General features: G+C 47.7%; 1 protein-coding gene across 1 annotated transcript in view; it reads left to right on the top strand.

Annotated features, from left to right (window-relative positions):
- Window positions 1-14,103, top strand: part of LOC127586098 (sperm acrosome membrane-associated protein 4-like) — an 82,374-nt gene that overhangs the window by 25,433 nt on the left and 42,838 nt on the right. The window lies entirely within an intron of this gene.

A 14,103-nucleotide genomic window follows, 5' to 3' on the forward strand; every position in this document is an offset into this window, starting at 1 on the left:
TCCTCCGACCTGCGCCTGGCCTCAACGTGGCAGTAGGGGAGGCCGCGGACAGACATGTCCGTCTGGGAGTGGGATGTGGAATTGAAGTGGGTGGCCACCGGGAGGTCGTGGCTGCTGCGGCGGACGGAGCGAGGGTGCTGGACGAGGCGGTCACCCAACCTGCGTCAGGTCTCGTCGATGTAGAGGAGGCCGCACCGGGTGCAATAAATGACGCCTTCGGATTCACAGGTGAAGCGCTGCCTCACCTGGAAGGACTGTCTGGGACCCTGAATGGTGGTGAGGGAGGAGGTGTAGGGACAGGCACAGCACGGTGCAGTTGCAGGGATAAGTGTCAGGGGCTGCTGTTCCTTAAATTCTTCGGGAAGAGATGGAGAGATTTCAGCTGACAAATGGATAAAACATTAACAGTGTAGTTTAGAAGATTAGGAAGAGAAGTAGGCTATTCGGCCCTTCTAATACAGTCTACCATTCAATGACATCCAGCAAGAGAGTAATAGGAGCAGAAGAAGGCCGTGTGATGCTTCAAGCCTGTTCTACCATTCAGCACCATCGTGGCCAATCTTCCACCTCCACACCATATTCCTGCCAATATCCCATATCCCTCGATTCTGAGAAATCTGTTGGAGTGAACTCAGATGAGACTCCAGGGGCCTTTGGAGTGAAGAATTCCAGAGATTCACCACCCTCTGGGTGAAGAATGTTGACTCCTGGCCAACTAACTCAGGTTGGGTAAATCACCACACGAATCTTAATCAATTTGAAATTCACAGTTTCTTCTACCTACACAAATCTCCATGTAAATTACATGGGGATCGACTTACGTTCCTGAGTGCTGCTGTTCCCTCTGTACCAGTACTCACCCAGACCACCGCTTCAAATTCTAACACCAAAATAGGGGCTCTCTTGTTGGCCAGACGATTGATCCTTCTTCTCCCTGCTCCAGGCATCGGGGCCTTCCTTGCGATAGTTAGTCTCCGCATTTCTCACTGCTTTACATCCGAAATCCTTCATTCTCATTCAGAATCAGAATCAGATTTATTATCACTGACATATCTGACGTGAAATTTGTTGTTCTGTGCCAGCAGTACAGTTTAAAGACATAAAATGACTATAAATTACAAAACTAAATAAGTAGTGCAAAACAGAAGAATAACGAGGTAGTGTTCATGGGTTCATTGACCATTCAGAAATCTGATGGCGGAGGGTAAGAAGCTGTTCCTGAATCGTTGAGTGTGGGTCTTCAGGCTCCTGTACCTCCTCCCCGATGGTAGTAACGAGAAGAGGGCATGTCCCGGATGGTGAGTCCTTAATGATGGAGGCCGCCATCTTGAGGCATCGCCTCTTGAAGATGCCCTCGATGGTGGGGAGGGTTGTGCCTGTGAAGGAGCCGGCTGAGTCTACAACCCTCTGCAGCCTCTTGCAATCCTGCGCATTGGAGCCTCCATACCAGGCGGTGATGTAACCAGTCAGAATGCTCTCCACCGTACATCAGTAAGAAATTTGCAAGAGCCTTTGGTGACGTACGAAATCTCCTCAAACTCCTAACAAAGTAGAGTTGCTGACGTGCCTTCTTCGTGATTCTCATCTCTTATCAGTTCTGCACTGTTATTGCTTCGATTCAACACACACAAAAAGTGCTGGAGGATCTCAGCGGGTCGGGCAGCATCTACGGAGAGAAATAAAAAGTCGACGTTTCGGGTCGAGACCCTTCGTCAGGACTGCTTTGATTCCATTGGTTCTGGCTTGTCTGGCCAGCATGTGCCAAATTTTTATTGGCTCTGGTCCGAGATTACAGGTGAATCTTCTCCCAAATAAGGACTTGCGTCGGTGTCATTACCTTGGGGACGTGGGATGAAACCAGAGCACCTGGGGGATACCCACGTGGTCACAGGGAGAACGTCCAAGCTCCAGGCACACAGACAGCTCCGGGGCTCAGGATCGAACCTGGGCCAGTCTTAGCAGCTTTCAAGAGACATTTACACAGTTGAGAAAGAGCTTGAGGAAAGATGTTCCAATGCAATGATTGGAATGTGTGGCCAGGGTAGAGGTGGAGGCAGATTCAACTGTAACATTCACAAGGGAGCTGGGTGAATATGACAGAGATTTTACAGAGAGAGATTGGATAGGCTGGGCTTATTTTCCCTGGAGTGAAGGAGATTGAGGGTGGGCGGGTGGGAGACCTGATAGAAATATGAGAGGCATAGACGGCGTAGATTGTCAGAATGTTTTTCTGATGGTAGGGGTATCAAAAATAAGAGGCCATAGTTTTAAGGTGGGAGGAAGCAGATTTAAAGGGGCAACCCACGAGATGCTGGATGTACTCTGCGGGTCAGGCAGCATCCACGGAGGGAAATGGTCTGTCGATGTTTTGGGCCTAGACCCTTCATCGGGAAAGATTCTGACTTCTGCCTTCTTTCTTTTCAGTGCTGATAAACGGTCTCAGCCCAAAACGTTGACTGTTCATTTCCCTCTGTAGGTGTGTTGCTCCGGATTTCAAGCATCTGCAGTCTTTCTTGTGTCGGCATCTGCAGTCTCTTGTGTTTCCAGATTTGAAGGGTCCCGAGGGGTCAGTTTTTTTACACAGAGTGGGGTTGATATCTGGAATGTGCTGCCAGTAGAGGTGCTGGAATCAGATACAATCACTTCGTTTAAGAGGCATTGAGACAGACACAAATAAATAAGGCATAGAAGGATACGGTCTTAATGCAGGTAAATGGGATTACTTTAGATGGGCAAAAAGGTCAGCATGGACGTGATGGGTGGAAGGGCCTGTTTCTGTGCTGTACAGCTCTATGGAAGCAGAATCTGTAAGGCAGAGATGGGTACATTTGTGATAAGCTAGGGGATGATAGGTCACCAAGGGAGGCGGTACAGCGGCTACAATCACGACGTTATTGGATGGTGGGGTAGATTCGAAGTGCCGAGTGGCCTACTCCTGCTCCTGGTTGGTATGATGGATGAAGCAAGCTCTTTGCCCAACCGAGCGCAGGGGAACGTTGCTGCTGGGTATGGTACCTGGAACTCGTTGCTTATCTTCTGTCACCACTTCCCCTTTGGAGCTGGGTGCTGCAACATGGGACTCGTGCTCTGAGGAAAGAGGAGAGAGAGCGAGAGAGAGAGAGCAAGAGAGTGAGAGAGACAGAGGGAGAGACTGCTTAAGACACTGCAGTTCCTGGAGGGATTTGCTTGCCGGCTGCTGCTTCCACTGTTAAAGCTTCCCGAGTACCGACTGCGATCTGGGGCCTGGTTTTGGGGCGATGTGGTTTTGAGGAAATAATTCTTATCATGCAGGCTGCAACAAAGCAGACATCCCATTCGGTGTTATCAGCTTTAATTAACACCAGCTCTAACCAAACCTTAGAACGTAGAATGGCACAGCACAGGAACAGGCCCTTTGGCCCACAGTATCTGTGCCGCACATGATGCCAAATTAAATTAAATCCCCTCTGTCTGTACGTGATCCATATCCCTCCAGATTCACATGTCTATCGAACAACCACTTAAACACCACTATCGTATCTGCTTCCACCACTCCCCCCAGCAGCCCATTCCAGGCACCCACCTCTCTCTGTGTAAAGTACTTGGCCCGTACATCTCCTTTAAACTTTCCCCCTCTCACCTTAAATGCATACCCTCTAGTACTTGACATTTTTACCCTAGGAGAAAGACTTTGACGGTCTAACCTATCTATGCCTCTCATAATTTTATAAACTTCTATCAGGTCTCCCCTCAGCATCTGACGCTCCAGAGAGAACAACCCAAGTTTGTCCAACCTCTCATAGCTCATATCCTCTAATCCAGGTAGCATCCTGGTGCACCTCTTCTGCACCCTTTGCAAAACCTCCCTGTAATGGGGTGACCAGAATTGCACACAATACTCCAAGTGCAGTCTAACTAAAGTTATATCTATGGTTTGTATCTTCCTTCAGCTTTTGTGATGAACCTGCCTACAGTGTCAGACAGAATAATCTAACTTCCACCCAATGTTTAAGTCAACATAATAATCATGGCAAACGGTTAGAGCCATTGCCTCACAACGCCAGAGTCCCAGGTTCGATCCTGACCTCTGGCGCTATCTGGAGTTTGCACGTTCTCCCTGTGGCCATGTGAGTTTCCATTAGGTAGAGTATACAGGAGCCTGAGGGCACATACCACCAGGCTTAAGGACAGCTTCTACCCCACTGTGATAAGACTATTGAACGGTTCCCTTATAAGATAAGATGGACTCTGATCTCACGATCTACCTTGTTGTGACCTTGCACCTTATTGCACTGCACTTTCTCTGTAGCTGTTACACTTTACTCTGTAGTGTTATTGTTTTTACCTGTACTACATCAATGCACTATGTACTAACCCAATGTAACTGCACTGTGGAATGAATTGACCTGTACGATTTGTATGCAAGACAAGTTTTTCACTGTACCTTGGTACAAGTGACAATAATAAACCAATACCAATTGCACAATGTATCTCTATCCTGTTGCAGAATCACAATGTTCTTCTCACAATCTGCCCTTCCACTTATTTCTATTTTAATTGTTCCTTCTTCTGGGTCATTCAAGTAAATAGGAAGCAATTGAAGATCAAGAACCAATCCCCGGGGTATTAAATTGCCATCTCTGCTTTAATAATGGCTTATCCCTGAATATACAGGCACGGTACTGTAGTGGTTAGGGTGACGCTATTACAGTGCCAGTGACCCAGGTTCAATTCTGGCCGCTGTCTGTAAGGAGTTTGTACGTTCTCCCCGCGTCTGTGTAGGTTTCCTCTGGGTGCTCCGGTTTCCTCCCACATTCCAAAGACGTACGGGTTAGGAAGTTGTGGGCATGCTATGTTGGTGCTGGAAGCGTGGCGACACTTGCGGGCTGCCCCCAGAACACTCTACGCAAAAGATGCATTTCACTGTGTGTTTCGATGTACATGTGACTAATAAAGATATCTTACCTTATTTTACCTTACTTCTTCCCTGTTGAGACCGTGCCTTCAGCTGCCAAGACCCTAACTCTGGAGTTCCCTACATAAACCTCCTTACCTCTCTCTCCTCTCTCTCCCCTCTCTCCTCCTCTAGGACACCATGTGGTTATTCTCATTAACCAAACCTTTGGCTATCTTTCTTAACCCCTCTTCTGTGGCTAAGTGTCACATTACGGGTTTCAATTGTTTCTATGAAGCAGCTTGGGATATGGTTTCCATATCAGGGGTGATATGTAAAATGGAAAGGTATGTTTTGCAGAGTCTGTAATTAACTCACCGCACTGAGCAAATGCAGAATAACAGGATCTTCTTCACCAAGGCCTGGTGGGAGAAAGACTCAGCAGGGTAATCAAAGTCAAAGTTCAATTTATTGTCAGACGCACAAGTCCATGTGTGCACAGGTGCAATGAAAAACTTACTTGCAGCAGCTTCACAGGCACAGAGCATCAGATAAGCAGCATTCACAAGAAAAACATAAATTAAACAATTTTTACAGGAAAGAACACAAATAGAACAAAAAAAAGCCCACTAGTGCAAAGTGATCAAAGAGGTCCCAGTGTTGCTAAACTCTAATGGTTAGGTTTCTGCCAGTTGGTCCAGGAACTGAATGGTTGAAGGGAAGTAGCTGTTCTTGAACCTGGTGGTGTGGGACTTCAGGCTTCTGTACCTCCTGCCTGATGGTAGCTGCGAGAAGATGGTGGGGATCTTTGAGATTGATTGGTATTGGTATTAGTATTGGAATTGGTTTATTATTGTCACTTGTACCGAGGTACAGTGAAGAACTTGCATACTGATCATACAGGTCAATTCATTACACAGTGCAGTTCCATTGGGTTGGTACAGAGTGCATTGATGTAGTACAGGTAAAATGTTGCCTTCTTAAGGCAGCACCTCCTGTAGATACTTCTGATGGTGGGGAGGGATGTGCCCGTGATGATATTGTGTTGAAAGGTAAGCAAAAATGTATGCACTTATACAGCATTTGCCTTGACACTCTCAGGACACCTCAGTGTTAATGAACTGCCTTGGAAGTACTTGGGAAGCTCAGTAGCAAGTAGAGACATACAGAATGGAAACAGGCCCTTCAGCCCCTCAAGACCACACTAACCATCAAGCACACAATTACACCAATCCTATTTTATGCCCGCCACATTGCCGTCAACTCCTCCCAGATTGTACCTCTCATGTAGAAATCAGCAGCAAGAGAGATAACACAGAGCGTTACAGCACACAAACCAGCTCTTCAGACAACTGAGTCCACACCGACCATCAAGCACCCATTTATTCTCCCCACCTTCCCATCAAGTTCCTCCAGACTCCCTCCCTTACACGTGTGGTATAATTCACAGCGGCCAATTGAACTACCAACCCGCATGTCTTTGGAATGAGGGAGGAAACTGGGGGGGGGGGGGGGGGGGCGGTTGGTGGGAGGCAATCCCAGGGAGAACATGCAAAGTCAACTCAGACGGCACCAGTGGTCAGGATCGAACCTGTGTCGTTGGAGCCGTGAGCGAGCGGTTCTCCCAACCGCGCAACTGCGCACAAAAACGCACCTCTGCAACAAGTCAGCAGGCAGGTAATCTGTCCTGGGATGTCGATTTGGGGAATAAAACATCTCCTAAGAAACCCAAGAGATCTCCTCTTCGCTTCTTTGAAGTGGCGGAGAGAATCGACAGGGCTCATCAATTTAATATCTCAGCTAAAGGATGGCACCTCCGAGTGGTGTATTGCAGGGCGGTGCAGTTTAAAACTCTCTAGTCTGTCACTCCTTTGGTCTGGCAACTCCCACGGTCTGGTCTGGTTTGAATCCGTCATACAGTTCTGTACTAATTAACTAAGATCTAAATAAGATCTAACATTAATTAAGATCCGTACTAATCTATAACTCATTAACCTACCAGTATAACTTTTGTGGTCTTGACCGACAGTTTATCCGACTCCGGGTTATGGATAGTTCTCCGAACTATTACGTCACCCGTGGAGTGTCTACATTTCTCCTGCTCAGGGGAAGATGATCTAGGGGGCAACTTCAGTGGTCTGGACTTTCAGTGGTCCGGCGCCAGTCAGCTTTTCAACCTGTATCAGCCTGGAACGCTTACTCAAGCCTCTAGATCTGTTTCGTACACAGAAGCCTCTCTCTCTCTCTCTCGGATGGGACAAGAACTTTTCATTGATCCACTTTTAGGGTGTGGGCAAAACCGGTATTTATTGGCTGTCCCGAATTGCCCCTTGGGGGGTGGGGGGTGACCCTCCACCTTGAACCATTGCAGGAGGAAGTGCTCCCAAGGACCTTACAGAGGTTTATAAAATCATGAGAGGTATGGATAAGGTGGACGGCCACAGTCTTTTTGCCTGGGTAGGGGAGTCTAAAACTAGAGGACATAGGTTTAAGGTGACACAAGAAATGCCGGAATCTGGAGCAATACACAAAGAGTGCTGAAGGAGCTCAGCGGGTCAGGCAGCATCCATGGAGGGAAATAAAGAGTTGACGTTTCGGGCCGAGACCCTTCATCAGGACTGGAAAGGAAGAGGGCAGAAGCCAGAATAAGAAGGTGCGGGGAGGGGGAGGAGTCCAGGCAGGGGGTAGGTGAGTCTAGGTGAGAGGGGGAAGGTAGTTGATGGGGGGGGGAAGATGTAATAAGCTGCGAGGTGACAGGTAGAAGAGGCAAAGGGCTGAAGAAGAAGGAATCCGGTAGGAGAGGACAGTGGACCATGGAATAAAGGATGGGGGAGGGGTGGAGATGGGCAGGTCATCAAGGCGGGGGAAGGGAGCCACAGGAATAAGGGAAGACAGAGGAGTGGGGTTACCAGAAAGTTAGAGAGATCGACGTTGAGGCCGTCAGGAATGGAGACTCCCAAGGCAGAATATGAGATGTTGTTCCTCCAAGGTGAGAGGTGAAAGATTTAAAGGGAGAGGCAACCTTTTTCACACAGAGGGTGGTGGGTATGTGGAACGAGCTGCCAGAGGAAGTGGTTGAGGCAGGTACAATAACAACTTTTAAATGACTCTTGGACAGGTACAGGGATAGGAAAGGTTTCGAGTGACATGGGCCAAATGTGGGCAAATGGGACTAGTTTAGATAGGCATCTTGGTCAGCATGGACCAGTTGGGCCGAAGGGCCTGTTTCTGTGCTGTATGACTCTAAGACTGGGGGCAACTTACAGTGGCCAATTAACCTACCAGCCAACACCTCTCTGGGATGTAGGGGGTAAAGCCCATAGGGAGAACATGGAAACTCCACCTGGAATGTCCTGGAGGCCAGGATCGAACTCAGGTCACTGGAGCTGTGAGGCAGCAGCTCTACCAGCTGCGCCACTGAACTGTCCATAAAATTAACATCATGTAAATCTCGGCTGCCCTGCGTCCTAACTTGCACACAAGGGGCTTCCTCAAACTCCCAACCCCTACAGCTTTCAATAGCCTTTTCCCAAATCTCGGCGTTCCTCCAATTCCAACTTTTCAATGCAGCCTTCAGTGGCATTGGCAAAAATCTGGCATTCTCCCATTGGATATCTCTCTCTCTTTCTCTCTCTCTCTCTCTCTCTGTGACTAACATAGCTGTGTGAAATTCTCTCGACTCTCTAGACTGTAACACACCTTGCGAAGGTTAACTTAGTCAGTGGAGGGATCCAAGTAACTCGATAAATCTATGATAGAAAGTTACTGTGTTGGTTTTCTTCTGGGGAGACTGAGGTAAAATGGTATTGGTATCGGTTTATTATTGTCACGTGCACCAAGATACAGTGAAAAACTGTAGCTTTGTGTGCCATCCAGACAGAACATGCCATATATAAGTACATCGAGGTGGTAAAAAGAAAACATAATGCAGAATATAGTGTTACAGTTACAGAGAAGGTCCAGTGCAGGTAGACAATAAAGTGCAAGGGCCACAACAGGGTAGATTGGAAGATCAAGATTTCAAGAGTCCATCTGTGAAGAAAATGCTCACAGTGAGTTAAAGATCAATGCAACTTCAAAAGTTCAAAATTCCTGCAAGGAACAACAGCAGGCAAATGCACAATGTGATATATAACACTACTGTGTAGAATATTTTGATAGCATGCTTGGAGGAATGTCACATATTCATCTGACAGAATTGTGTTCTGCTTTCCTGGTTATAAGTTTTCCCTGGTGTTGCGAATCAAAGGGCTTGTTTTCTTTTGTATTGTTTCCTAGGAAATTTAGGGAAATCTGGAAAGTTGGAGATTTTGTTTAATTCGGCATTGTGTTGGGAACAGACACTGTGGGCCGAAGGGCCTGTTCCTGTGCTGTACTGTTCTATGTTCTATGTTCTTTTCAAGGTAGTCTGTTTGTGATTGGCTCAAATTTTGAACCAATACCAAACATCCTGGCTCTGGAAGTTAACAAAGTTTTTCTGCCCTATCCCAACCAGCTGATTCCCGGGATGGAGGAATTATCCTATGATTAATCGGACTGGCCCTATATTGTTTCTATATTTCCTACCAGCATAGAAGGAGGACATTTCAGCTCATCGAGTCTATGCCAGCTCACAGATCAGTCCATTCCCTGTAAGCTATCTCCCCCCGGATTCTACCACTGACCTGCACACTAGGAGCAATTTACAGCAGCCAATTAACAACCAACACGGATATCTTTGGGATGTGGGAGGAACCCAGAGCACACTGGGGAAGCCCACAACAGTGACAGGGAGAACATGCAAACTCCACACAGACAGCACCGGAGGTCAGGATTGAACCTGGGTCTCTGGAGCTGTGAGGCAGCAGCTCTACCAGCTGCACCGCTCTCCAGTGTAAAAGAATGAGAATTGATCTCATTGAATCATACAAGGTTCTTGACAGGACAGATGCAAGGATGAAATTTCCCCTACCTGCAGTGTCTACAACCAGGGATCACAGTCTCAAGATATGGGACTGAGATGAGAAAAAGATATACCTTCACCCAGAGGGTGGTGAATCTTTGCGATTCTCCGCCACGGGAGGGCTGCGGAGGCTCGGTCGCAGAGCACATTCAAGACAGCTGGAGACACAAGAGACTGAAGATGCTGGAGTCTGGAACAACAAACAAGATGTCCGAGGAACTCAGCGGGTCAGGCAGCATCTATGGAGGGAAACAGTCAATGGCTTCATGTCGAGACATGGCCTGGTAAGGCAACTGCTCTGCCCAGGACCGCAAGAAAGTGCAGAGAGTTGTGGACACAACTCAGCACATCACGGAAACCAGCCTCCCCTCCATGGACTCCCATTTACACTTCTCGCTGCCTCAGTAAAGCAGCCAACCTAATCAACGACCCCACCCACCTCAGGCACTCTCTCTTCTCCCCCCCTCCCATCAGGCAGAAGATACAAAAGCCTGAGAGCACATGCCATCAGGCTCAAGGACAGCTTCTATCCCGCTGTTACAAGACTATTGAACGGTTCCCTAGTACGATAAGATGGGCTCTTGACCTCAAAATCTACTTTGTAATGACCTTGCACCTTATTGTCTGCCTGCACTGCACTTCCCGTGTAGCTCTGACACTTTACTCTGCGTTCTGTTATTGTTTTACCTTGTACTACCTCGATGCACTGTGTAATGAATTGATCTGTACGATCGGTATGCAGGACAAGATTTTCACTGCACCTCAGTTCCAGATAGAGGGGAGGTTGCCGGTGTAAAGAGGGTGGAGGGAAGGGGTGCAGCAAGAACTGGCAAGTGATTAGGTGGATCCAGGTGAGGAGGGGGCTAGGCAGATGGAGGAGGGGAGAGTGGAAGTAGTGACGGAGGCCGGGAGGTGACAGGCGGAGGTGACGGAGGGCTGCAGATAGTGGAGTCAAGCGAGGGAGGTGGGGAGGAGACCCAGTGGGAGGAGTGTGTGGGTGAGGGACAGATGGAGAGGGTGGGGGAGGGGTAAGAGACAGGGTGATGGGGAGGGCCAGGTGGATCAGGAGGGGAGAGGAGAGAAGACGGGGAGTGGGAGCAGTTACAGGAGGTTGGAGGGTTTTCAATGTTCGTGTCGTTGGGTTGCAGGCTACACGGGCAGTTCACGAGGTGCTGTCCCTCTAACCTGCGTCGGTAGCTTCTGGCCCTCTCTCTTTACTTGTCTCTGCCGCCATCTTGTCCCACGTGGCTTCCAGCTCCGTTTCCAGGCCTCCCAGTTTGGCCCCAGCCAGAATCCAAGGTATTTCTGCTCCAATGACTGGTTGTCCCTCCACTTCTCCCTCCGCCATCCATAAGATAAGATAAGATCATTATTAGTCACGTGTACATCGAAACACACAGTGAAACGCATCTTTTGCGTAGAGTGTTCTGGGGGCAGCCGCAAGTGCTGCCACGCTTCCGGCGCCAACACAGCACACCCACAACTTCCCGGAGGAAACCCACGCAGCTACAGGGATAACGTACCAACTCCTTACAGACAGCGGCCAGAATTGAACCTGGGTGGCTGGCGCTGTAATAGCATTATGCTAACCGCTACACTACCGCGCCTGCCCTCTCGCTTTTCCATTTTATTACTCCTAACGACCTCATTATCATTAACGACCTGGTCCTCAACAACCTCCTCATCAGCCTCATTAATAATCTCAAGGAGACTATTTCTAGAAGAGCCTACTGACCAAGTCACGAATATTACCCGGGTCTAAATTACCTGAGTCCAAATCCCTAAAACTAACACTGGAACCTAAAATTTTACTAAAACCATCCAAATTAGGACATTAAGACCATCTGCATTAAAAACACTAAGATCGCTGAGACCACCAGCAAAAAATTGTTAAAACTATCTGGGAGGTGGCTTTCCAAGAAGGTTAAAATGTTAAAATTAGTGTTATGAAAACAAGCAGCTTGACCAAGGTTATTCCAGCCACTATCCTCAACATAAAACTCATCCTCCATACCTGCACCAAAACCTACATTGGCATCGGGCGGTAGGTGGAGGAACTACTTTCAACCTGGGATGTGGGAGGAGCCCAGGGCACCTGGGGGAAACCCACAGATTCACAGGGAGAACGTGCAAGCTCCACCCCGCCGTAGGTCAGTATCGAACCTGGGACCCTGGAGCTGTGAGGCAGTGTCTCTGCGCCACTGAGCCACCCATTTCAATGTTCCCAACTTCTGGAGGGAGAAGCCCCTGAATGCTCCTCCTGGGAATGCAAGTGAGTGCCATTGAAGGCAAGCAACTTGTTATACATCGTGCTCCCATCTCGATGATCATGCATGGCCCTTTTCCTTCTTACACCCAAGAAATATGAAGGAGAGGTCTTATTTTAACTGAACCAGATAGTGAATACTCATTGAGATCTTAACATGATGCGTAACGAGCTGCAGACTCTGGCTAAAGCAGCCTAATCCTTGAGGACCAAGACAGGGAGAAATTCCTTCAAAGGCTTTCAAATCTCTGGAAGTCTTTCAAGGCTTCAGTCAATGAGCATACTCACGGGTTATTGAACAGGAATGGAGGGATTCGGGGAAGCATGCAGGAATGGAAGTGTGACATTTTGGATTAGTCATGGTCTAATTGAATGGGGGATGCTCAGTAGCATTGAGTGATTAGACCAAGCCTGGAGAAATGAATGACACAGTTGCAGCTCGTGATTTTAAATTCAAGAAATTAATAATTACAAAAACTGGATTCCATAAGACCATAAGATAAAAGGGCAGAATTAAACCATTCAACCCATCAAGTCTCCTCTGTCATTCGGTCATGGCTGATTTACTTTCAATCCCATTCTCGCGCCTTCTCCCCGTAACCCGTAACCCTCTTACCAATCAAGAACCTGTCAACCTCTGCCTTAAATACCCCCAAAGACTAGGCCTCCACAGCACTCAGTGGCAACGAATTCCACAGATTCATCACCTTCTGGCTGAAGAAATTCCTCCTCATCTCTGTTTTAAAGGGACATCCCTTTATGCTGAGGCTGTGCCCTTGGATCCTTGACTCCCTTACTAATGGAAACATCCCCTCCATGTGGACTCTGTCCAGGCTTGTCAGTATCCGATTCATGCAAAGTTTGCCTGTTTTACCAATGTCCTGAGAACATAGAACAGTACAGCACAGGAACAGTACTTTCAGCCCACTATATCTATGCCGAACACAATGCCAAACCAAACGAAATCTCTTCTGCCTGTACGTGATCCATATCCCTCCATTCCCTGAACATTCATGTGTCTGTCTAAAAGCCTCTTCAATGTCACCATCGTATCTGCTTCCACTACCACTCCTGGCAGCCCGTTCCCGGCACCCAACACTCAATCTGTAAAAAAACGTGTCCTGCACATCTCCTTTAAACATTCCCCCTCTCACCTTAAATGCATGTCCTCTAGCATTTGATATTTCTATCCCTCGGAAAAAGATTCTTAATGTTGACCCTGTCTATGCCTCTCATAATTTTGTAAACTTCTATCAGGTCTCCCCTCAGCCTCCGCTGCTCCAGAGAAAACAACCCAAGTTTGTCCAACCTCTCCTTATAGCTCATACCCTCTAATCCAGGCAGCATCCTGGTGAACCTCTTCTGCACCCTCTCCAAAGCTTCCACATCCTTCTTGTAACAAGGCGACCAGAATTGCACACAAGTATGGCCAAACCAAGGCTTTACATAGCTGCCACAGAACTTCCTTATTCTTACTGTATATGCACTGCCCTGACCAATGAAGGCAAGCGTGATGTACACCTTCTTTACCACCAAATCTACTTGTGTAGCCACTTTCAGTGAGCGGTGGACTTGGACCCCAAGGTCCCTCTGTACATCAATGCTGTTAAGGGTCCTGCCATTAACTGTATACTTTCCCCTTACATTATACCTCCCAAAGTACAACACCTCACACTTGCTCGGATTAAACTCCATCTGCCATTTCTCTGCCCATGCTGATCTATATTCTGCTGTATCCTTTGTCAGCCCTCTACACTGTTCAATCTTTGTGTCGTCTACAAACTTACTAACCCGCCCATAGTAAGGCATGTCCTTGAGGGAATGAAATCCATCATCCTTGCCCAGTTTTTAAGTGCCTGTGGTTGATTTTTATAATGACCCGACATGACTCCATGTTTGGAGGACAATAAGCAATGGGTACTAAATTAGCAAATTAAAGGAGGCTTGATGGGATTAATGGTCAACCTGTTCTTTTTGCTTCACTTCCATAGAACATCGAACAGTACAGCACAGGCACAGGCA

This window comes from Pristis pectinata, chromosome 34, assembly GCF_009764475.1.
Source record: "Pristis pectinata isolate sPriPec2 chromosome 34, sPriPec2.1.pri, whole genome shotgun sequence".
NCBI lineage: Eukaryota > Metazoa > Chordata > Chondrichthyes > Rhinopristiformes > Pristidae > Pristis > Pristis pectinata.